The sequence below is a fragment of the Athene noctua genome, chromosome 1, assembly GCF_965140245.1.
Source record: "Athene noctua chromosome 1, bAthNoc1.hap1.1, whole genome shotgun sequence".
Classification (NCBI taxonomy): Eukaryota; Metazoa; Chordata; class Aves; order Strigiformes; family Strigidae; genus Athene; species Athene noctua.
Window position 1 is genome coordinate 126,870,995 of NC_134037.1, and position 25,269 is coordinate 126,896,263.

The window sequence follows — 25,269 nt, forward strand, 5'->3', positions numbered from 1 at the left end:
AGCTCAAGGATTAAACTCATTTGCTGGGCTAGTTGTAGAGCAGCCTATAGTGCAGGTATCTTTGTCTGTTGATCCAAACTTTGATATAAAAGTAAAAAAAAAAAAAAAAAAAAAAGCTTGAAAGCAGCCAGGATCTCTGTTCATATGCTTTACATTAAATGTGTTCTAATTTCCTGTCATGTTTTTTGTAGCTTTGTAATCCTTCTCATTGTAAAATTAAGGTAGGTTTATGGGGCTGCATTACAGGGACATACCTGAATTTGCCCTGAAAAGAGTTGGTGAATGCAGTCAAGACTGCTCCATCACGCTGATTGGAATGTGTTGAGGATCTGACCCAACTTTGGTATTTGGTAGTAATGCTCAAGTAGGCTTTAGTGGCTTTTGCTCTGCCTTGTAATTTCTTTGCAGCATAATAAAAAGCTCTTTAGAACATTGCTACATAGATTAATATAGAAAGTGCTTGTGATACTTTTATACACAGGGAGTTTAATACTTGGATGCAAGAGCAAATTGATTGCAGGCAATCCTGTGCTTGAGTACCCAGGAGTGAAAGGAATGATTACAATAACCTCTGGGATTTTTTCTCAGAAGTGGTTCCTGAAAACACCCACACCCACAAAGTATTGGGCACAACAGAGTATTGTTTCCTTCTGATGTGGAATCACAGAAACATATTTTACTTTGGGAGGTGGGAGGGGTTGAGGGGGAGAGGAAACTCAAGAGATGTTAATGTTTAATGTTTTTAATTTTGTAAAATGAACAACAAAAAAGGATATGGTTTGTGAGTGCCTCTGAGATTGTTTAAACTCTGGCAGCTTGCTGTCAGATGAGATGCTAAAAGCCAGGAAGGAAGAAACTGAGGGGCATACTGGGTAAACTGCTGCGATCTCACCTTTGGCACCCTGATCTGATGGAAGAGCGAAGTAATGGTGAAACGAATTTGGCATGCATTGCTGTAGTCTCCACGAAATGACACGCGCCACCTTGAATTGTATCAGATGGGACCTTGAATTACAGCCAGGCAGGTATATTTCTCTTATTTGTGGAGGGTTCTAGCTGTTGCAGAGCTCATTTTCCTGGCCAGCCTCAGGGATAAAGACTACATTAATTGTGCCTTTGCTTCACTTACCCTTTCCAGATTGCCCTCTTCTGCCCTGACAGAGAACATGTCCATGGCTGAGAGCTTCCAGACAGACAATTCAGCATCTCTCAGGGATGGGGAGTAGTAATTCCTGGGGGACCTTAACACCTGCTCAGTTTACCAAGGGTTCATTAACCCCTGGTAAATGTCGAAGAAAGTAATTCAAGTTATACAGGTTAGAGCAGTGTCTGTATGTACACTGCACAAAGGTGCTCAGGAAACACCACTGCTTTTCTGTGGTGGAGTCTGAAACTTTGGGGTGGAGAAGAGTGGCAGATAATTTCAAATGGAAAGTAAATTCAGAAAAAAATTCAGTTTGGAATCTTACCATTAGTTTGTTTCATTAAAAATATTAACGATAGGACTCTGGTATTTTAAAATAGTAGATAACATAAATGTTGGTAGTTTAGTATGCCATAAACTAAAAGCAAAGCGAGAAAATACAAATGAAAATTACTGGTCTTAACGGAGTCAAACAATTTTGCCTTTTGAAAGTGTGGCATTGAAGCTTTTATTGTGAAGCTGAATTTTTGGCAGAAAAAAAAAATCCGATATTTCTTACTCCTCTTTGAGGCTGACTGATGGCTTTAATTTGTAGGGTGTGTGTGCTTAAAGTGCTCGGGTTGGTAGTATCCATCTGGTGTATACAACTCTCAGTGGTCAGGGCATTATAATACTGTGCCTCACTAGAGATTTTCCTGGAAGGGGATATAGGAGTTGCTCCAGCACAGCCCTGACACCGGTGAGACTGTGGCAAAGGAACAGATGTTACTGTAGGTGAATAATAATCTGCTGTTATGGGGAGTGGGGGGGTGAGCATACTACAAATGAACAACACTGAGCTCATGTAGGTGTGTGCTGGTTTATCTTGCGCCTTCATTTGTGCCATCTCTTCTAGGAGCTGCCTTTGTTGTTTTTGTTGTGGTGGAGACCAGAACCAAGATCAGGGCCCCCTGTAAGTCATTAAAACCTGCAAGAGACTTGGGAGGAAAGGAGCCTATTTATGGCTATCTGCTGTGTGGAAGGGATCAGGTTTCCCAGTGAAGAGCTTTCTGTGGGGTCAGAGTCTGTAGCTTGGTGAGCCCCTGACCCATTTACTCCCCAGAAACTGTGGGAATGTGAAAGATTTAAATTAGCATGGCTCAGATCATACTCACTTTTCTGTATCTCTCCCCTTTTGCTCTGGGCCCCGTGTTTGGGTCCAGGAGTTGCTGGGACATTCACTCCTGGGAGACAGTGGGGTGCAGCAAATATTTGTCATCCAGGGATGACAAAATATACAGGAATTCATGTTATTCCTCTGCCAAGTGCCCAGGAACATACAGAGTATAAAGCAGTGCTGGTATTTGGTTTACAGTGGGCTAAGGATGGAGAGACTCCAGAAAGTTGCCTAGAATAATGTGGGGAACATTCAGTGTAAAGAACTTATTTTTTCTCTCTTTTCAAGGTTACTGACTACTGGTTTTTTCTCCCATAAGCGCTGGTGGAAAAGCACCAGGCTCATTACCTGCACAGTCTACTGCCTAACCCAGCAAAAGCACTTGTCCCCCAGCTGGGCCAAAACCAGCCTGCGGGAATAATGACATTTTATTGGTTTTCTCTTGCAAGTTCTGCTGTACCAGTATCTCTAGTCTCTGTATTTGATGACTGTTGAAGATGCTTTAATTTTATTTGGATGATCAAGGTACCCTATATTGACAGCTGCTCACTGCAGCATAACTGAAAAGCTACTGTGCATTAGGACAGGCCTTAATTGATAGGTGTATGTTTTTCAAGCAACGGGAGAATCGCTTAGATCCATAGAAGTGCAGTTTTAAAAAATGCACTGTGCTCCTATGAATCAGCTTAGTTCTCACTAGTTTAATTTAGAAAAAAGCCTCTTCAGCAAATGAAATTTTATGGCACCATTCCCAGTTGGTCTCACTTGCCATACAGATTCTGAACGGCAGTGCAGGTCAGAAGTAGACCTGAACTTTTCAATATGAGGGTGGCTGGTATTCAGTTGCTCAGTGACAGGCAACTTAGGAGGAAATGATAGAATAGATTAGAAATCTGGAGCTGGGTTTTGGTTTGAAACTGTATGTCAAGTACCTTGCAAACTATATTTTAAATTGAAGCAAAAGATGGGATCAAAAGGATCTCATTGTCAGCAGCCATTAGACCTAAAATTAAACCTTCTGCTCTGTTCAGTCTACAGGCTTGTACTGGCATGTTAGACTGCTGCTCTGCACTGTGCCAACAAGCAGGCTGAATACCAAAATGCTGTAATGCTGTTTCTACTTCTCTGGCCACTTTGCTACTGAAGTACTTAAGACCTTTATATCCCTGGTCTCATCAGCCATCTCACCATTCCTGCAGCATAAACTCCAGGTACGGAGCACTGCAAAACTTACCATATGGGTACAGTTGCCTCTTCTCAGTAAGCCGTGACTGTTTATAGAAGATTCAGAGCATGACCAGAAATGGATAGAGGATAACCTTTGAAAAGTCCAGCTTACTACTAGTCTCCTTTCCTTTTGAGCTGACAGTTCTGAAGGGAAGAAGAAAGTGGTGTAGACAGTGGCTCTGTTCAAAGTGTGTGACAGATAGAAGTCAGGACCTGAGTGACAACAGAGCTCTCCAGGAGAAAGGAGATCTTTCCCAGGCTGAGGAAGCTGCTTCCATCTCTCCTGCAATTGCCAGGAGACATTATGAGGCTTGTCATTCCAGATAGCTCCCATTTAGGTAAACACTTTTGTTTCCTTGCTTTGGATGGGGCATTGCCTTTCCTGGGTGAAAATCCACCCATGAAATGCTTTCAGACCGATGGGTCTTTCCCAAAGGGCTCAGCAAGCACTCCTAATCTGTCTGCCCTGGTTTCCCTTCCTGCAATAACCTATTTGCATCTCCAGAAAGAATCTCATAAATACAGAGCTGTGTTAAGGCACAAACACTCTGTTGATTTAGCAAGCCTCTTGTTGTTTTAGCCTAATCACCCTGTTTTGATGGGTTTACCTTGCAAGGGGCCCTCCGTTGGGTTTCCATTGCGGCCAGCTAAGCTTGCTTTTCTTTCCACTGATGTTGTCCTATATTTAGTGTTTTGACTTTATGTGACCCTGACACTGTGTAGGGGGAGGAGGAAAAAATGTTTTGCTGATGGCTAATCCTATGCATTGCTCAGAGACTGCATCCACTCTTGCAACCTTTTTTCATGGTAATATTTTTTGTTAGCAATAAAAGGATTAATTCCAGAAATCAAGCTCTTTGATTATGATAAGCTTAATAAATATATTAGACAAATTGCTATCCTTTTAAGAATATTAGTAAACGAAGACCTTTGCTCTCCTTGGCTAGGCTTGAGTCTGCTGGTACACGCATTCATACCATCTGCACTGTGTGCTAATACAACTCCTTGTTGTCTGGTCTTCCTGGGAATGCATTATATAGATTGCAGCTGGTTCAGAATGCAGCTGCCAGGGTCACGACTCACACTAAGATTAATCATTACGCCTGGGTTAGCTTCATTACTTCGACTACCCATTACATTTAGCAGAGATTATGAGATGTTGCTTTTAACTTACAAGACTTGGACTAACACCTACTCACCTCAGCAACATGCTTTTATAATATGTTTCTCTTGGTAAGTCTCCTAGAGCAGCAGAGAGTCTCTCTAGATGCTGTCCTTTCAGCTTGAGGAGAAAACCTTCCAACATTACGTGTATGAAGTGGCGTAGTGTGGGATTCTCACGTGTCTGGATTCATTCCTCTGATGTGGACTGATTTCTTCCCAGTGCATACTGTCAATGTGGTACATCTTGCCAGAGAAAACAGTATGACGAAGAGGAGGATGAAAACATCATCACCACCCCATTCATAATTAACCTTGTAATTTAGCTAGTTCTCTGGATTTACTGCCAGGTGTTTTGGGTGATAGCCATCCAAAGAAATGTGGTTTCCTAGGAAGGAAAGAGAGCTGGTGCAAGTACTTCCACTGCACATGAAACTAAGATCATGAAACAATATGACATTTCCCAACAGAAGCCTACAACATAAATTCAGCTAACGGAAATGAACAGGAATCTAACTCTACTACATTCCCCGAAGCTGAGCCTCTGAGGTCTTCTCATGCATAAAGGGGAAAAAAGCCAAATGTACAGAAGACGTTTGAAGGACAATTGACTAAATGTGCCTGTGGTATTCCACATCAGATTATGAAGAGGAAACTTGAGGTTACCTTTTTTCATGTACATATGGTTTAGGTTCCTGCCCCTGGGGTTATGGCAAAATCTATTGTTGCTAAAGAAAACCTGATTGCTCATGTATAGGGTAGAAAGTAAGAAAGAAATTATTTAATTTATTTTACATGTTGTAATTACTGTATAATGTCATGCAGGCTTCTACCTCACCAAGCTGCTCAATCCTGAATACAATTGAGAGAAAAAAATCACTGTATCAGAGACCCAGAGGGTCTGACAGCTACTGAGTAAAAAAACACCCTTGTTTAAGGGGAGAAACAAATTTTCGGAGGTTTCATTTGGCAGAGTATGGAGGGGTAGGGCTTGTTTCTCTGGTGAAGAAGGTTCTGCTTTCTAATGGGCATCACAGCCAGAGGTTAGTTGCTTGCCAATTTTTGGGAGAAGGTCATACTTCCTAAAAAAAGTGCCTTATAGCAATGGGCTGGCTTTATCTCACATAAAAAATTAAGCACCTAGCTGAGGTGCTTAAGCCAGGAGTCTGCTTGCTCTTGGCAGCCTCTTCCTCCCAAGGGCAGCTGTGACAGCAGGTATGTTCAGCCATGCTCTGCAGGTGTTAGTTCTTCATCACCGACAGAGGTTTAGAATACAAGCACCTCAGGTTGGTGGCTAAGGCTGAGCCAGAGGAATCCAGCTTGCAATATAAATATAGTTTAGACCTATGAAAATCATGCATACCGAAATCAGACCTGGGTTGAGTTCTTCTGATTAAGGCACTTGAAAACTTCCAGGTCTAAGGCAGTTGGTGCAGAGGGCACAGAACAGGTATAAGAGCAGCAGTTTGCCTCCGTAAGCAGACACACCACACCGTGTGCTCTGTCCAAAAAGAGGAAACCTCCAAGGAGCCCTGTTTGAGACGTCCTCCTGCTAAAGCCAAGAAGAGCCCTTTCATGTGGCCAGGAGAGTTCTCAGGGCTCACCTGTGGGGCTGCTTCCTCTGGAGGTTGGAGCTGCAGAGGCCAATCAGCCATCAGGCTAAGCTACAAAACCTGGGGAAGGACTATTAGTCCTGAGATCTTGTCTGGTCAGGGGCTGATCATCCTGACCTACCTCAAGGTCAACTCAAATCCCAAGTGCAGGAGAGAAAAGAGCACCTTCAGGAGGTGTGTGTGTAATGGAGCTCTGCTCCCTCATGATTTCTCAAATATTTGTTGGTAATCAAGGGATAGCTCTTGAGAGAAGAGGGTCAACACTAGTGCTATTAGCCTGCTTGTTGAAGATGGTGTTGTCATCCCTGGATTTTGCAATTCAAGGTGTGGTAGTTAGGGGGTAGAATCAGTGACTTAGGGGGTCCTTTCTACATCCTGTATTTTATTCTCTTAAATTAAATTTTTGTGTTTATTTTTTTTAAAAGTCTCAAAATTATTTTGTTGTGCATGACTAACACTCAGTCATACATTTTTGGATCAAAATTGTGTAAGTTGGCTCCAGTAAGAACTGCGGGACTCTTTGTTGTAGTAACTTTAGAACTGCTAAAGACTCTTTCATGCAATGCATCTGATTTTATTTTTTGTTTAAAATTCACTGCTCCCTTTGATTGCGGTCCTTCCAACGTTTCCTGTGTTTCTGGGTGCCCAGTAATTCTCTAGTCTCAGTGTATTGACCACTGTGCTTTATGCAGTGATGTGAAAGAATCTTTTGCTTTCAAAGCAAAAATGCCTCCTCCTTTAAGAGCTGCATGTAAGAATACTAAAATGTAGCTCCCATTACAGTCACATGCCTACAGCTTTTTTTTTTCCAGTGTCTCACTTCAGCTCTCACCTCCTGTAGCCAGCTTGGGTTTCTCTCTCTCTGTTTAGTGGAAGATGCTTCAGTTGAACCTCTCCTCCTGAAGAAATGGTAGTATGCAGGGTTCTTACCAGTTGTTTTAGAAGCTAATATATGTATAGGAGGCTTAAAGGTGGGATAGTGTGCCGTTGTTAATCTCCACAAAAATATGCATTAAGTGTTGAGTCTAAGCACAGAGGTGAGGATCAGTAACTTACCCTGGTGCCTAAGGGATGTGTGGTAGGAGGCTGGGCTGCAACCCCACCGTCTGTCAGCAGATTTCCATGGGGTGAATCTTATTCTACTCCAGGTTCCTCTGAGATCTGCCTGTAAACCTGAGATTTATGGGAGGTGACTGTTTCTGGGGTGAATTACAAGCCTCTGCATGGGAAAAATATGTTGGTGATAACTCAGGCTCCTTCTGTATGTTTGAACTTAATTGTTGCCTTTTCATAGCAGAAGATCTTTTCCTCCTTGACTGTGTGTTAGTTTTGCATGTTATTTACCATCTTGCTATTGTGCAGTCATAAATTAATAAAGCAATGGCTCTGCATGCAGCCAAGAAGCTGTGCACTTTGGCTTCTTTTAATGTGATCATTTTGGAGTCAGAAGAAAGGATGATGTTTATTAGATGATGTTTCTTTAAATCCCTTAAGATTCTGATTTTCAACTCAGTCCCCACTAGACCTCTTTGTAGGTCACTTATATGCGATACCCTGGTTGCACCCATGACTTGAAGATGTCTGCATTCAAGTGACCTAAATTGCATTGAGGGGGGAAGGGAAGGATTGGGGGATGGTGGGAACCAGTCTGTCTGAAATTTCAACAAAATGCAGTTTTCCTTCCTGGAGAAATTCATTCAGAATCTGACTGGTTTAAGAAATTCCCCAAATATAAAGGAATAGATCAATTTTGACAGGAAATACTGTTCATGTAGCAGTTAAGATTGTGGACAGAAGTGAAAATGTAATTAGGGCAGAGGAGGCTTTGCAGTGCGATGTCTGGCACTGTATGATCCAGTAAACGAACTTAAATTGGCTGCATCGATATAAAGTTTATATGAGAGTGAAGGAATCTTCTGGAAGTGATGGTCCCATTAGCAAAGTGATATGCCTTTATTAACATTATGCAGCTGCAGTAATCTTAATGGAGCAATCTAATGTTCTTCCCAAAGGAAGATCTTATCGCATTTATTAATTGTCTTTCTAGTAGTTACGAGTTCATCTGATCTTGGATAAGTGTGTGGGCTGAAAATTTTGATGCTGCAAATAGGGAGTGGGTTTCATGCAGAAGGTTGGTAGCCATGTTCTCAGCAAGGATCTGTGCTGATCGACTTGTGTCTTGTATATATTTCCATCTGGCTTGACTACTGGCTGTGTAAATACTCGGTTTGCATTGGAGCCTGAATTAGTCACCTGTTACTAGTGTGCAAAGCAAGTGTCATTCAGATGCTGACAAGTGACATTTAAATGTACCAATGTCAGGATACATGAGAGCGATTAGGCTGCTGTGCACATCTCTGATGCTTCTTCTGGCTAAAAAGTGAGGTAATGATTAACAGAGAGAGCAAAATGGGTACAGTTGTAGAAAGCTCTCTCTTTGAACTTTGAGAAGGTGCTGATACTGACTACAGTAATCAGATGTTTCTCTCTGACCTGTACAATCTTGCTATGCTTTTTTTTTTTTGTTAGAGGAGAAGAGCATAGTGGGAATAAGATTTCTAATTTCCCTTATGACACCTGGTTAGAAAAGAAAACAATGCCTCCCACCTTGATTACATGGGAAACACAGTCTGTTCTGTGTGTTACATAGTGATTTTAAGTGAAGCTTGTGGGGAAGAAAACTCGGATGCTTTTTGGTGCAAGGTGGCACTTATTAAAACCACAGTGGTTTCTTTTAGGTGTGGAGATGTCCTAGTGGGGACAGACTGTTTTGCCTGGGGAGCGGTTTTGAGGAGGAGTTGTCCTATGCCTGTGCAATTCATCTGTGGCCAAGAGACACTGGAGGGGTGAACGGAGGAGACATTCACATCTTGTGCGTTGATAGATGAGCAGCCTTTCCTTGGTATTATTTCTCCCCTTATCATAGTAAAGGGAGGTATCTTAGGGATAAAGTGACTTGAGAGGCATAGGACTGCAGGCTCTGAATCCCTCCCTGTCAGTTAGGAGGTATTTTGGCTTTGAATCTTTATTTCCTCCCCCTGTCCCCCTAGCCTCACTCCCCTCCAGCAGGGGATTTGGATACTCATAGCAGAGGGCAGAACACCATCCAGTTAATTCTCTGGAGTATAGCTACTTGTTGGTTTAAGCCCTGCCGGGACCAGAGACGATGTTGCCGTTGTCCCTCCCCCACCCTCGGACACAAGTGGGGCACAAACCCCGGGTTAAAATAAGGAGAAATTTAATACAACAGTGTAATAAACAATCTGAACAACAACAGTAGCAATGATAACAGTAAACAGTAATAACAGTAAACAAGACAAAATATATACAGAGAAATACCGCAATGGTTACAGACAGCTAGCTCGTTATGCTCCCCGTCACCAAAGCCACAAAGGAAAAAGTTCCTGCGCTCCAGCGCCTGGACCTGACATCAGCATGGTATGAATAACCCGCCTGGAGATCCCTTGCCTCTCTCTGCTGGGGAAACTTAACCCTATCCTAGCTGAATCAGGACACTACTGCATAGCCTCTTGCTGGGGAGCTCAATGTATGGCTTGTGCCCTAAAGCAAAGCATATAGTTCTTAGAGAACAGAGTGCAATTCTTTTCTTTTGCTGCTGGAGTAAATTATCATGTTGGAGTGCCATGGTTTAAACTTACCCCTAGATGGGCACCACCAGTAATATGCACGTAGCAAATAATATTATTAAGTTGATGTCCATTGCAAATTTTCTGGATTTGCAACAGATGGAAAATAACAACATTTGAGGACTTCTAATATATTGTTTTTTCAAGAATAACCCCAACGATGCTTGCCTCCCTGCATCCTTCAGCATGGTTTTTGTAGGTCATACAGTGCTGGTGTTTAGAAATATGGGCCTGTTAACTTTTCTAATGGAGCCTAATATGCGGCACACATGGGGTGAAAAAACCCAAGTGAAGATGAAATGTCTCTGTCACTAATATTAATTTATGGTTTTGTCAGCAAAGGATACTAGTCTTTGCATTTATTTATGTGCCTGACACAATACCTTTAGGTCCATGTACAGGATTCAGTGTAAATGTAAGGTGCTTTCAAGTTTTATTTATGACCTCCTGTGTCCAGTTGTAACTTTCTCAAGAAATTTCAGCTGGGTCAAAATGTGGTGTAAATCTAAGGGGGATAGACCCAAACCTAAAGGACTTGTAGGACACAAGTAAAAGCCTGTGTAGCTAAAGAATAAGCAAAGCTTGGAAGTTAAACTAGGGACTGTTCTATAGTGAAGGCTGGCTAGTGCTTACAGCTCTGTAATGCTGCTCGTGCCATAGGAATTGTGGAGGAAAATATTTGTGGAGTCAAGACTGGAATTTTTACCCAGATGAAAAAAGAAGAAAATGGTATTCTGCAAAATAATAGTTTATTTATTTTCTTAGACATACATAGGATGTTAAAAGTTTCTGTAAAGTTTATTTATGGTGTTCCTCAGTGCTGTAAGGGCAAAGTATAATCATAAGCGTATAAAGAAAAAAAATCCGCAATGTCTTTAGCTGTTAGAAGAAATAACAAGAAGGAAGTTTGTGCTGTAGGTTTCCATCCAGTAGGTTGCCATGAGTAGAATTTGTACAGAAGTTGGTTTAGGTCCAGGATGTGTCAGAATTAAGCATCCATCCCTGCGTGCACAACTGCTTATTAAAGAAGCAATGTTGCTGGCATGAATAGTTGAGCCTGAAGTTCTACTTTTGCTGACACTGCAGGCAAACATTTTTTTTCTCCTCCCCTTTTTTTTTTCCGCTCCCAAAATTGGGTGCTCATGACAAAAGGGGTGATGTAGCGTACTTCACTTGACAGCAAAATTGCATTAATTTCTTGACCTTCAAAATTCTGTTTTATTTTTATCCTAGAAACTCATACTGGGTTTTTTTCTCCCTTTTTTTTTTTTTTTTTTCTTTATTTTAATGAGTTTGCCTTTATCCAGAATTTGAAGTATTTGCAATGATGAAGTGGAGCAACTCATGCAAAAGAGTTAAAGGGAAGAAGTAGTAGTAGACTTTAAACTATCCTATTTCTGCAAAGTAGCCTTTTGTGAAACTTATACTACCATTCTCAAAAGCGGTTAAGTTGCTTAAGAGATTTAAGATTGGCTGGCTGATCAATATCAAGTATTAGTAATGCTGTATTAGCAAAGACCTATGCTATACACTCAGTGATGTCCTTTTATTAATACTAACACTTGATCATATACAACAAATTATTTTGAAGTTATTTTTGATGAATGTTTTTTGTATGTGTTTTATGGCTTGATCTTGCAAACCTTTACTCTTGAGGGTAGTCGTCTTCAAAGATTTGCAAGAATGGCCCATATGCAATACAACCTCGATTATCCAAATGTCAGGGGATACATTGAATAAGTTCATATAATCGACATTTTGAATAATGAGGAAATTTTCAGTGCAATTAATAGATGTCAGGGGACACGACCATCTTTCAGATGACAGGGAGTTTTCAGAAAATTTAGATTTTGATAGCTGAATTTCTAATGTATGTGCTACATACATTAGTATGCTGAAATTGCAGAACATCTGAAATGTGCCTATATATTCCTTAATAGCCCTTCATGTGGAATCAGCTGGAGTTCTATTTATTGTGGTATTGGCTTTGAGGGTCAAATTATCATGAGTGTTTAACTTAATGTTGCAGTAACTCTGCTATTAAAGAGTCAGATTCCAGGAACACAGTATTAAATCAATATTGGAATTATCTGAAGTAAAATATTAGTTAGAAATACGTCAGTGTCAACTCTGAAATATGGTTTAAAAAAAAATAATCCCATAAAAACATGAAAGTAAATAAAGTTTAAGGGAGGAAACTCCTGGAGGTAATGAAAGAGGAAGAGAGAAATCCAGGCTCTTTCGTATGAATGTGGGAATACCCAAGGGAGCATCAGTTTGTGTCTCTTGAAGTTGATCAGTCAAAGATAATCCAAAGCCAAAATTCCTGTTTTCTGACTCTTGTTCATCTCTGTGCAGCCAACAGAAGGTGCTGCAGTGGGAGGCACTAATTTCCTTCCTCCCCAGATGGCTGCACATGAGCACCCAGGGATGCATATGGCTCTGCTGGCTCCCTGGGCAGAGAGCACCGATGGTGTCTCTGATTGCCTGTCCTCAGGTCTCCACCGCCACTGTGTAATCAGAGTTTATCTTTAACAGCTCGAACGAGCAGTATGGTCTTGCTAGCTTCTCAAATGCTGATAAGCAGCAGAAGCAGAATTATGACGATCACAACTGATAGTTTTCTGAGGGTGTTGAGGATTCTGTCCTGAATCAAAATACTAATGTTTGTAGGAAGCTGAAGCTGATGCATCAATTTATTTCGGCACAGAGATGAGCAGTCGCTTGTTTCCTAGGAAACATGGGGCTGTGCATATGCAGCTCCGAATGTGCGCCCTAATGTTTTCCTTCATGTTGATAGAGTAGAAAGTTTGTCCGATGAGATCCATTATGCTTAAAGCAGAAGGGAAAATAAATTTGGAAAGTTGCACTATTTAAAAAGAAGATAGCAGCAATACTGCCAAAGTCATAAGGAAAAAGCAGAAATAATTCAAGAAAATAAAGGAAGTGTCCTTTCTGTCTATCTAATCTAGGAATCTGGAGATTTTTATAGTTGCAGAACCATCTGCTAAGTTTCATTTAGTGTGCAACTTTAGTACCTCACCATCATCTGCTCATTAATCTGCCTTTTTTAGGTCTACTTCTGAAATTCTGAACCTCTGAGCATCTGTCAAATAGCTGCCACTGCTTTTGAAACAGTAGTATGGTGTAGTCTAAAGGTTTTTATAGTAAGTCACTTTGTGTGATGTCAGTATTACTCAGCAGAAGCTTAGCCATTCATAAGATGTTCACTTCAAGCTCGTCAGTAAACCACTTCCACCACACCCTAATTCTTTGTATTTCTTCCTAGAAGAGTAAATAAAACATAATTTGTAGTGTGTCTCAAAATGTGTCTTGGACTGCATGGCAGCATTTGGTCCTCTTCTGATTTGAGCAGTGCACTTGGGTGGCGATTGCCAAGAAAGACTGAGGATTATTAGCACAAATCACTGACCCCAGCAGGAGTCTTACCATTGATTCAAATGGCTGAGACTTGGAACAAGGTCAAGGTCTTTTGGATGTTGTATTTGGCTTCAATATGGTGTTTCAGACCTGGCCATTCTGTTGCGACCTGCACACACGTTGCTGTGATGAGCGCGGGGTGGGGCCCTTCTCAATCAGTGTGTAGAATTCCTCAGATCCAGTACCATATCCTTCAGAGGTGGTCAAATGACTCATTCTTCATGTTCATTGTTAACAGCAACAAAGAAGGAGAACAAATCTAGCTGAAATGCAGAGGCCTGGCAGCTGTGTCAGGGTGCGTCTCAGACTAATCCATACCTTTCCCTTTTGTGCATTATTCTAACAGCAGGCAATCTGATGTGTTACCTGAAAGCGCACTTTGAATTTAAATTCTTGCTTTCTGGTCCCACTGGAGGTGAGACAATCCGTGAAGCCCCAGGAGCTGAACGAGCAGTGGCTGCCTCTGTGAGAGTGCTGCTGGAAATAGGTATTAGCAGGTCTGAAGGACTCAAGTCCTCTCCTGCCAGATGGCTGCCAGGATGTCACTCCCCTGCGTGAAGCTTATGGATGCCTTTGTCGTTCCTTCCCTGAGGTTCCCTGATGTGGTGTTTTAGGCATTGATTTCATTTTGCCTGCTTTAGGTAAATCTCAGTAGCAGTGGATGATTCAGCTCAAGAATAGTTTTCTTTGAGGACTAATCATTCTGCCTTGATCTATGCTCCTAAACTTAGAAGTTAATCTCTGCAGGCTTCTTCTGAGGAAGGCTGAAGCTTCCACTCTGAAACCTCCTCTGAAAGGACTAACCCTGTGCATTTTGAATCACACTATGAGTCTCTCTCTTGATTATGTATGGGACTAAGGAGACTGTATTTCTAATTTAGGCAGTTACAGATGAGGTACCACAAGATGGATGAGCTGATCTAATAGCCTGCTGATACTTCCTGGCCATGTGTTCCTGCTGTTTCTCTTGCTTCAGCTTGGGTGCTTGCGTTAAAATGGCAGGAAACTAGCTCAGCCAAACAAACAGAGCCAAGGCAACCTGAGCCCTCTAGCTGGGATGAAGGTGGGGACCAGGGATGGTGGCAGAAGGAGGGTCATCCTGTAGGGTGGGAACACTCAACTGTGATCCTTGCCATCCTTTAACTGAGGATCAAAACTGTAAAATCCTGTTACTGCTGTGACTTTCCTCAGTCCTTTTAACAGCAGTGGCACTGACGTGTTGTGCTACACTCCTGACACTGCAGAGGCCTCTATATGCTGACTGCTTAGAGGCCAAAAGGATTAGCCAGCAGGGCTCCTGAGATAGGGATGAGGATGCATCCCCCTTGCAGGAATGCACTTGAGTTACTGAAGGGAATGTCCAAAAATGTGTTTTCTAGGAGGAGATTCCTGGCCTCAGATGTCTTTTGCATCTGTACATTATCTGAGATGTGGGATGTACAATTAGATGTGCTGTGTGAGAGGAAGGGATAGAGTTTTGTCTATCAATAGACAACCTCTTACAATCATCTTGACAGTAGTTACTGTCATTTAAAATCCACTACTGCTTCTTTAGACTTAAGAAAACCAAAGCCCTTCAGAAAAGTGAGCTCTAAGATGTTCTTCTTGTCTCACATTTAGAAATAAAACCTCTGCAGCAGAAAGAACAAAGCTCCTCTTCATATCTGGCATCTCCCTCCATTAGCAATAATTAATAGTGGAACAGGTGGGAAATTTAGTAATTTTTGCTGAGAAGAAAATATCTTATGTTGGGTAGAAACTTGCCTGGGTTTTTTTTTTTTTCACAGCAGTGCTCTGACTCTGTAGTTTCCATGTCTTGAGTCTAAAGTGACTGGCATGATGAAGAAATTGAGATCTGAGATGCTGTCAAAGTGTCTGGAGTGGAGCCTCCAAGCAGTAGTGGAAGTTCTCTTCCTCCTAAGTGCCTTAGCCTTTTCCATGCCTGTTTGTGATGGATGAATTGGAGGAACAAACTATGAAGGGAAACATATTTGAAACAGGACAGTGAATAATGAAGTGATGGCCTCAGCCTTGAAGTCTGAAATAAGAATTCTATGTTGGGCCAGAAAGTGAAAGTCTGAACCCTGCAATTAACGTTTCAGACTTTATTTGAAGTCAGTGATTTTTAGAGGTTATCTTCTTGTGTGACCAAACTAGCACACGTGCATATGGCTCAGCAGAGAATGAATCGTGCTATGGTTTACTTTTGAGTTGTGCAGTTGGATTTTGACAAATCCATCCAGTCCCATGCTGTGGAATGTGTGGACAAGGTTCAAATTTGCACTGATGGAAATGGAAACCTCTTGCTATACTGAGTTCAGTTTGTTTTCACATGTGGTGTGTTGTCTATCTGGTATGTCTGTTTTATTTATAGCTATATAAATATATTTTTTTAAAAAAGCTTGTTGGCAATTTTCACATCAATATTGTGTTTTCAACAGAAAATGGCTTATTAGTCAGCAGAGGCTGCTGGCAAAGTTTTATCATTTGGATCTAAAAAATATTTGGTTTTAATGAAACATTGGGAAATTAAGACTTGGAATTGTGAGTTTTGTTTTCTTTTTCCCCTGTAAAATCATGAAGAACTTGATGCATCTGTTAACAAATCGTTTTTTGTTAAAAACATTTTGAGTGAAAGTATATCACAGCTGGCTCAGACATTATATATGCATTATGTATGTGTTATATTTTGTCTGCTGAGACCATGAAAAAGAACTTCTTTGTGTGTAGTAGGAAAAACTAGATTTGCAAAGGCTGGGGTTTGTTGTTGTGTTTTTGGTTTTTTGTTGTCTAGAGATTAAAAAAACCCACCCTGGTAAACTTGCCAATATTTTCATTAGATCTGGCAGCTTTTATTTGAAACTCTGAATTCCAAATGGTGTTCCCTGTTTGCTTAGAGAAAGCAGGGGGCCCACTTCACAGCATTTGCTCTGAGGTTGGTGCACTGACAGGCAGGCATTTGTCCACATTTTTTTATTATTAACTAGAATAAGCAGTTTAATAACTAGGATTAAACCATCAGATCATGACAGAGTAGCATTAGCTGCAGGAACCAAGTTAGAAAGGATTCCAGATGTAATTAGATGAATACCTGCCCTTTAGGGGAAATAGTTAAGTGAGCCTCTGTTTTTATTGGTAAGGTAAATGTTTCTTGGGCCATTCTAGGCAGGTATGCTACGTTTGCATTTTCACAGAGATGTTGCAGATCCCTAGTGCCAAAGAATAGACTGTATTCTAGACTTGAGCCAAATTGTCTCCCTGATGAAAATCAGTGCTTTGCCAGAACACACAAGATTCTGCTATTGCCTTGAATCATTTACGTTTTTGTTATAAACGTAAAGGTGCATTTACGGCATGCCAGTAAATTAATGTTTCCTTAGGGGAAGCAGGAGTGGGGAGTAGTTGTGACCAGAGACCTCTGCTGAAGGGGAGAGTTCCCCCTCCTGCTGAAACAAATAGTAAACTGGGTTCAGTGGGATCAAAAATGATCATGAAGACATGTGTTCCCTCATCCGGTAGAAGTGAAGAGATGTTTAAATATGTTTTACATTGAGTTTGCAGTGTGTTCACATGCAAATATATATTCAGGGGTATGAGATTCTCTTAAATCAGAAGCAGAAAAATTATTTTTGGATAAAAATACCTGTTTTCTATCAGTCAATTAAGAAATCAAAATAATGTAGAAACCTTCTTGTTACACTATAGAAGTTTATTCTGTTAGGAGCTGGCAAATTCTGTCTTGCTGTTTCAGGATGAATGCTGAGAATGAATTCTTCTCTGTCATGAATCATTTTGGGCTGTCTTTGCAGAAGTATCTAGGTGCCAAAATGACTGTGTAAACCTGGCCCTGCAGCACTACAGTACACTTCCCTCAAATATTACATTGCAATACTGCTCCAGTCTGTGTGATGGGAGATGTATTGCACAGAAAGACCTCACAAATCTATCTGTAAACAGCTCTACTGTCTGCCTAGTCACTGTATAAGAAAAATGAAAGGGACTTAGGGCACCAAGTTAATATTGGTGAAGAAATAAAATGTCAAGTTAGAGTATATGATCATCTTAAAACCACTCTTCCCTGATCCGTCTTGAGCACTCAGGCTAATAGTGCAAATGTGCTTAAACATCTTGCAAGGCAGAACACAAATGTAAGGCTTTGAGGGAGTAACCGGAAAGGTGACTCTTGTGTCCAGTTAAGTTTAAATAAGTCTTCCAGAAATTATCAAAACTGACAGCCTGCACTTTTTCATTTTATTACATATTTGCTCTACCCTACTTAATTTAAAGGTTATATAGTTGTGACGCAGTCTGAGGGACCTGGAGGATCATGTAGAGGAGGACAGAGAATGGTGAAAGTTGTAATCATTTCAGTCTAACCCTATTTCAGTGAATACCTTTTTCTGCTTGCTCTTCTGGAAGTTTGCTGTGTAAGAGACTGAACCTTCATTTCCTTTCCTCCATGGTGTAAAGGGTGGTTTGGGTGACACTAGAACCGTTCGTGAAACTCGCAGGCTCCATGATACGGTACTGTATGAAGATATTCTTTACTAAGAGAAGTGTGTAGTCCTGAAGGAGTCAAAGGAAGAAATCCTGCAAAATATTGGGGTTTACAAGTTTCTCTTAATAGGTCTGGCCTGTACTAAAGTTTGTCTTTATTCTCTGCAAGTTCTGCATTTATCTATAGCCTAGTCCAAAGCTTACTGAAGTCAGTCTTTGTATGAACCTTGATGGACTTTTGATTAGTGCTCTTAGAAAATTTGTTTTGGCTTCTGTTATTGAAAGATTTGCATGGCTGACATGAAATTAAACCAGGCCACAGAAAGCACTTTATTTTCATCACCTGCAAGGGAAATAACATTGACATTTTTCTTAACTTAACCCTTATTTCTGAAATTCTTAGCTTATACACAGCAGAGCGGCAGTTTTTCCTAACCAAGTATAATGCTTCCCTAGTGTAACAGGCAAGATCATCTTAGTTAAAAGGGTGGAGGAGGTGCCCATCACAAAAAAATGGGTGGGGATCAGGAGAGGGCTCTCTCAGCAGACAATGGGTGTTCCCAAAAATACAGAGGAGAGGTGTAGCAATATTCAGCTTGACCAACTTCCATGGCTCTTTTGGCAGTGGGGCTTTCCCTGAGAAATCCCCTCTGTGGTTTTGCTGCCACAAGTTCTACGAGAGTGTTTCAACAGCAGGCTGGGTATTTCAGAGCTAGACCAGACTCAGGTAAAAGCTGAGGGGTCACCACAGGTTGCAAGACGGTATTTTTACAGGGAGGAGAGGTCAGTGACTTAAGGTTGAAAGCATTGCTGTGGAGCAAAACAAAAGCTCTCAAGGGCGGGTCTGACAGACTTCTGTTTGGACCTCATGCAGTGGTTTCTTCTGCAAACAAAGGGCAGCCTCACTTAAAGGCCCAAACATGAAATGAGCTTTGGAAGAAGTGGTACAAGCTACAGATAATTCATTTATAGTTTACTTTTTTTACTTACTTATTCTTCACTAAAGGATTTCAACCCTCCTTAGTGCCCCTAGGCCTTGTAGAAATCTAAGTGGCTCTGATAAAAAGTGAGATCATGACAGTAATGAGGTAATTTTTTTTTTTTTGTCTTTCTCTATATTTCTAGTGCTTCCAAAACAAATATTTACGTTAAAAAAGCAAACAAAAAAACCCCATCCCAGGCCCATAGGTGAAGTAGTCTTTCATATTTTTATTACTACTCTAGTAACAGTTTTCCCCACACCTGTGGCTTTTAATGAGGCTTGAAAAAAATGTAGGAAAACATCAATATGCTTCTCTGTCTGAATAAAAGCATTTTGTTTTTTCAGGTTGATCTGGAGCCTGTTGCAGTTGATGATTCCTTCCAGTGGGCTTTGGATCAGGCCCCAAGTTTCTTAATTTTGGGGGGTGCAAGGAAAGAGAGTGCAAATGCATGTGGGTGCTTCAGTGGTGACTTTTAGAGGGGCTTTTGCACGAGCAAGCTGCATTAGACCCTTTCCACAGGGGATGTACTTTTGTTCCCCACTTGACCATAAATTCATGGTAGGAGCGGCTGTGAAGGAAACACAGCAGGGAAAATCCAAGTGCAGGAGCATCTTTGACCTCTTCTGCTGCTTCATAACACACCCCCACATGTGCCCCCCCACTTCACCCCGAGACATGCACACTTCCTGGGGTGATGGATGGTTGGGAGCAAGAGAGGCTTTATCATGGCTGATGCAATACTTTTACTTGGGAAGTTGCTTGCAACAGGGAAAAGTCAAACTTATGGTAATTTTAAAAAAAGAACTCAAATCACCAAATGTGAAAATTTCAACTTTTTAGTTAATTAAAGTTATTTCACGTTTGTTTTTTTTTATTTTTGACTGTACTTTGGATGCTTGAAAAAAATGAACAGTCTTTTTCCTGTATGTCCCAAATTTACATTATGTAAGCAGCTGCTTACAGTAACTGATCAAGATAGATCAGTCAACCTGTGGTAATTTAAAGACAAAATTAAAAAGTCATTCCTTTCCTTAATGGCTTTGTCCTTAAAGATTTAGGTATGATTATTTTTTTTTCTCCAAATGAGATCGATATGGATGTTTTTGTCTCAAAACAGAGACCAAAGTACGAAATTGCTGAACAGATTTCTCCTTTGAAAATGCCACTGTCACTTGAAATGCCATGTGTACAATGCAGCTGTCTGACTTCTCAGGATTACAAAGAAACAAGACCACGTGAAGCCTATAAACAAGCTTGTAACTCAATGTGTAAAATTTCAATGTTTATTTCAAATGTTTTGAGACTCTCCTTTGCTGTAAAGTAGTGTGTTTGCTTGCAAAAACTCCCACCCTTCAAGTGATCATATTGAATTTTGTAGCTTTTGTCATCACTTCTGTTCACACACTCTTCCACAAGTCTGAATAATGTAGTATGTTTTTAGTGTCAAACTTGTTCCTGCTTTTTAATCTTTAATCTACTTTTTTTCCTTACCACAGAGTTATACTTTGATTTTTTCACCTCTTTTTAGTTCTTCCTAGCAAGTATTTTTTTTCTTTTTTTACCATCCCCTCCTCAGATGTGGGCTTCTGAGTTTCCCGTTCTGAACTGCCACTGAGAGGCATGCTTTTAACACATTCTTGTTATCATTAAAACAATCCTTCATGGCTAATTCAGCAAAGGGGGGGAAGTGACCGGCTGCTGTTGGTGTTGATGAATATGATGACTATATCAGTTTGTCATCTGGCATTACCATTGTCCTCTTCTTCAGCTGGTGTTCATTCGAGTTTATGATCTTACAGAAGTATCAATATGTGATGCTTTTATTCAAGTTTGGCCAAGAGAGATCTTTCAATAGTGTAATAAATCCTCTTTGTTTCAGTTCTGTGTATATTGCAACACCAGCTTGTGATATTGTGATGAAAATTCTGTAGTCCAAACAGATTTAGTTCAGATCAGTGGCTGCATAGCAGATCTCCAAGGAATATTTATGAACAGATGACACCCTTACCAGAACGAGAGCAGCACATGAGAAGGCCTTTTGCTCCTGGAGGTGCTGTTTTTATAGAGTGAGATGTAGATGTGTTTAACACTCATATCCTCTAGTCAGGAGGAGTTAGGATTTCAGAGGATCTGAGCCTTGGTCATGGCATTTCCCAAAGAACAGAGCACAGTACCTGCATCCTCTTCTTAAACTGGAGTTGACCTTCCAGCTTCAGCTGCAGTGGTGTTGAGAGGAATGTGTCTCAACAGAGACAGCTGCTGTTGCAAACCAGAGCTGGCTGCCCTTTTCAATAATCTTGGCAACTGAGTCCACTGCTTTCAGAGAGAAAGTGCAAAGGATAGTCCTTAGTGTAGCACAAGAAATGATCAGCATAGATCTTGTTAACGTTATTAATTTTTTCTCTCTCTCTTTTAGGTCTTAAATGCCCTTGCTAGAAGAGAGAACATTGAAAGCTACAATCTTCTTGACTTCTTGAATTTTTCAATTGTTGCTGGCAAGACAGACTAGGACCCTGCACCAAGATGACCAGTGCTAACTCCGGAAAGGTATGTTTGCCGTTTTTAGTATGTTCAACATCTCCTTAAACTGTGGAGAAGCAAAGAATAGTTATTGCTGTGCGAGATGACAAGATGCTGCAGGGGATCTTCACCGGCCTTACGATAGGCATTTGAACATGTGTAAGTATGTTGCTGGGCTTTGTTTGACTAAAGGAGTTTGGGAGAGGTTTATGTGTATGGCAATTCACAGTGTTGTTATATCCTTAGCTGCCAAGCTTGGTACCTGTTGGTGTATAAAACCAAGTCCTCTGGATAATCCATGGAGTCTCAAACTCTGCCCGGCATACAAGACCTCAAGGATATATAACATGCAGTTTTTCAGTGTGTTTGGCTCAGCCACAGCTACCTTTGTAGATTATCTTCACAAAGCTATTCATTCATCAGCAAACTTAACTGCTGGGTTTATCTGCCCTTTTGTTGCTGCCTACAAGCGAGAAGGGCTGTAGCATGGCCACTGCTATTCACCTGGCTTTGCAGCACTGATGACAACCAGAAAGGGCAGTCTGAGCATGCTGCAGCTATGTATTGCTTCAGTTCTTCTTGCATGAGTTGAAAAATGGTCTTTGCTTTGATCAGAATTCCAGGGAGGGGACAAAATAAACGATCTTGGACTTGTGTGGGGCTTTCTTTTTAAGTCTGTGTAAGTGCAGCAAACATTAATTGCTCATAAAAGTGTTTTTCCTCACAGTGGGAAACGAATTTTTTATGAATGGCTTCTCTGCTTTCAAATGGAGAGTAAAAAAAAAAAAAGACTGACCTGGAGAACGACAGAGATGTGGCATCACTGAGAGCGGTGTAATATGCAGGGGGGTGTATCACTGATAACTGTTTCCTCTCATAGTTGAGAATGCTCATCTCATCACATGTACTGAGCAAAATAGCATGGAGATTCTTTCTGGGCCATGCTTTTCTGGGGTGGAAGCAGAAGGCAGCTGGTGGTTTGAGGCTAGTCCTAGTCCAAGTACAGCCCTGGGAGAAGTGGGGTGAGGGGGATGAGACTGTGAGAGGTGTTTTCTGGCTACTATCCAAGGGTCTCTGCTTGTGTCAGGGCTTTTCCACTCATGTGAAGGTGGAAGAAAAATATTATTCAACTATTTCTTCATGGAACTATGGAAAAGCAGCAGACTGCTGGGCTATGCAATGTATCTCACATTAAAAAGTAAGCTAAAATCAACTTCCAGAAGAAGGAAAATAAAAGGCATATAGCCAAGGCATTGCAGAACCTGCTTAGTTCCTACTTATAGTGCACTGAGCAACGGTACCTCTTCTCTGACCTTGTACATATCCATAATATTCGCCCAAGCCAAATAAAACATGGAATGGTGACTCAAGATTGAGGATTTATGTGGTCAAAAGCTTATCATAGGGTGTATTAGAATGTGAATTTACTAGCCTGTCAAGTATTTTGATACCTAGCTATATAGAGTATCCACTCTTGTGTAGTGTGCCAGTTATGTTGTGTTCTGTAAATGTAAGGAAACCTATGGTAAATATCCATGAGGTCAGAGCGTACATACAGGCAGGTTTGCAGCTTACCTCATCTAGTGGTAACTCATACTTCTATACTGAAATATGAAATAGATTCCTTCCAGCTAAAGAGTGCAAATACAAATGAAAAACTTCTAATTTATCAGCTTTCAGCGAAATTGAGTAATTATAGTGTAAGCAGGTGAAATACCAAATGTGACTTCACTTTTTGTTTATAATTCTGAAGAGTTTACACACTCTAAAAAAAGATTTACATGAAGAACATGGATAAGTAAATAAATGGAGTGAGTATATGATTAATGTTTTTTAAATAGTAAATGCTTCCCATTTGTAACATTCTTGAAATAGATTGGCCATGTAGGCCTTGTTTTTCTTCCTGCTTTACAAGGCTGTCTGTGTTTTGTTTATTTACTGTACAAATTTATGTTCAATGCCTCCTTTTCTATTTAATCCACAGGAGAATTTTGGTCACTGGCAAGATCATTAAACTGTATTAATATATGTTTAATTAAATCTTCATAACAAAATATATATGATAAATTACTGTATGTGTAATTAAAAGGAATGAACAAATTGAATAATGACAAAGCAGGAGAACGAAATTCCATGTGTGAGTGAGATCAAACGTGATGTTAAGAAAAGGATCCACATAGGCACAGTTTCATTTTTTTCCAAGATACTGTAGGCCACAATTAACACTGCAACAGATTCATCCACTGACGATGCATGTTTACTACTGCTTAATAATGTCTGCTTACTGCTGTCTTCATCTGTTGCGGTCATCTTGTATTATGTCCAGAGCAAGGGAAAAAATGTTATTTTTACCTGTTGGTGTTTCTGCAGGTTATAATCCTGACAGAGATGCAGTGACTCCAAGGAGTGGGCAGCAAGGCAGCCTCAGTGGTAGGTCCTGGGAGAAGTTGCTTTCTGAGAAATACAGAGTCTGTAGAAGGGAAATAGTTTTTCTCTGTTCACTTGCTGGTGACCACACCATAAAAATGTTTGTGCAAAGTGGTGATTTCAGCAGTGTAACTAAATCCTGGTTCTGCAGAGGATTAAAGCCCCACCTGTGTGTTAAGCAAGTACTTCAGTGCTTTCCTGAGACTAGGCCCACAGACAGGAATGTAGAACAGCCTGTCCAGTTGGAACAAGCAACAGGAGCTCATCTGGTGCCTTTTAAGGCAAGGCAGTGGAAACTGGTCAACTCTGTGTTGATCAGATTGGAAGTGGTTAAATGCAAGTAAATGGAGTGACTGAAGAACATTTTAAATACAGTAAGTAGATAAATTAAGTTTGAAGGAAGAGATCCTTCCTAGCAAAGTTCAGTAGCACCAATACAGGGATTGCTGTTTCAAGTTAGATGGGGCTTGTTCAGAATGGCTACATCTGGATAAAACTTTTAATGTGAAACTTTTAGGGCATCTAAAATATGTAAATGCAAGCTTGGTTACAGAATGGCTGACATAGATCAATGTTCCAGTGTTCTGACTGCAAAATGAAAAATCACAAGATTTTGAGTACACGTTTGATATCCTTAAAGAGCTTCTAACTGTTTGAATTTGTTTTGTTTCAAAATCTTTAGTTAAAAGAGTAGCTCAAGAAGAAGCAGTTCAGTTCTGTAAGAATCCTGTTTTAATATACCCAGAATGATAACAGCAGTCTTGATTCACTCAGTTTAGTAATTTCTTCAAACAGAAACTAAGTACATGTTTGAAATGAGTGAATATTTACTTTACATATCTCTACTTAGGAGCATCCTGCACTAAGTATAGGTCAACACAGGCTTTTAGTCACTTAGTTTCACTGTACCACTCTTGATTTTTACTTTTTTTTAAAAAAGCAAAAGAATAAAAAAGGGTTGTAGGTACTGCTGACACTGCAGTGGGATCTCTGTCCTGTCCTTACCTTTGCCAGGAGGGAGGTTCATGTCTAGGAAGTTCATGTTGTTTCAGTATGTTTCAGTTTTCCTCACTTGTAAAGGAAATGATGATATTGAAATGTGTTGGTAGCAAGGGAGAAGGAGGCTTGGCATATAAGATTGCTATTATAATTATGCAATAGCCAGCTTTAGTACCAGTTCAAATCCTGAATCTGAATGACTTCATATTTCAAGGATTGTTACATTAGAGAGTGTCATTTATATCATGAAATTAGGTGGGTTTAATTCTATGACTCAGTTGAAGTAAGTCTGTGTGGGGGGAAAAAAGGTGTCTTAAGATAGTGGTGGGCATGATTCAGAGCTCCCTGTTTAGGTGAGAATATTTCAGTCTGGCACAAAAAGAGGCTTCTACTCTAGTCTTCTTGTGACTAGTCTTGCCCGAATCTTTCAGCATTCAGATGCAAAACCTTAGAA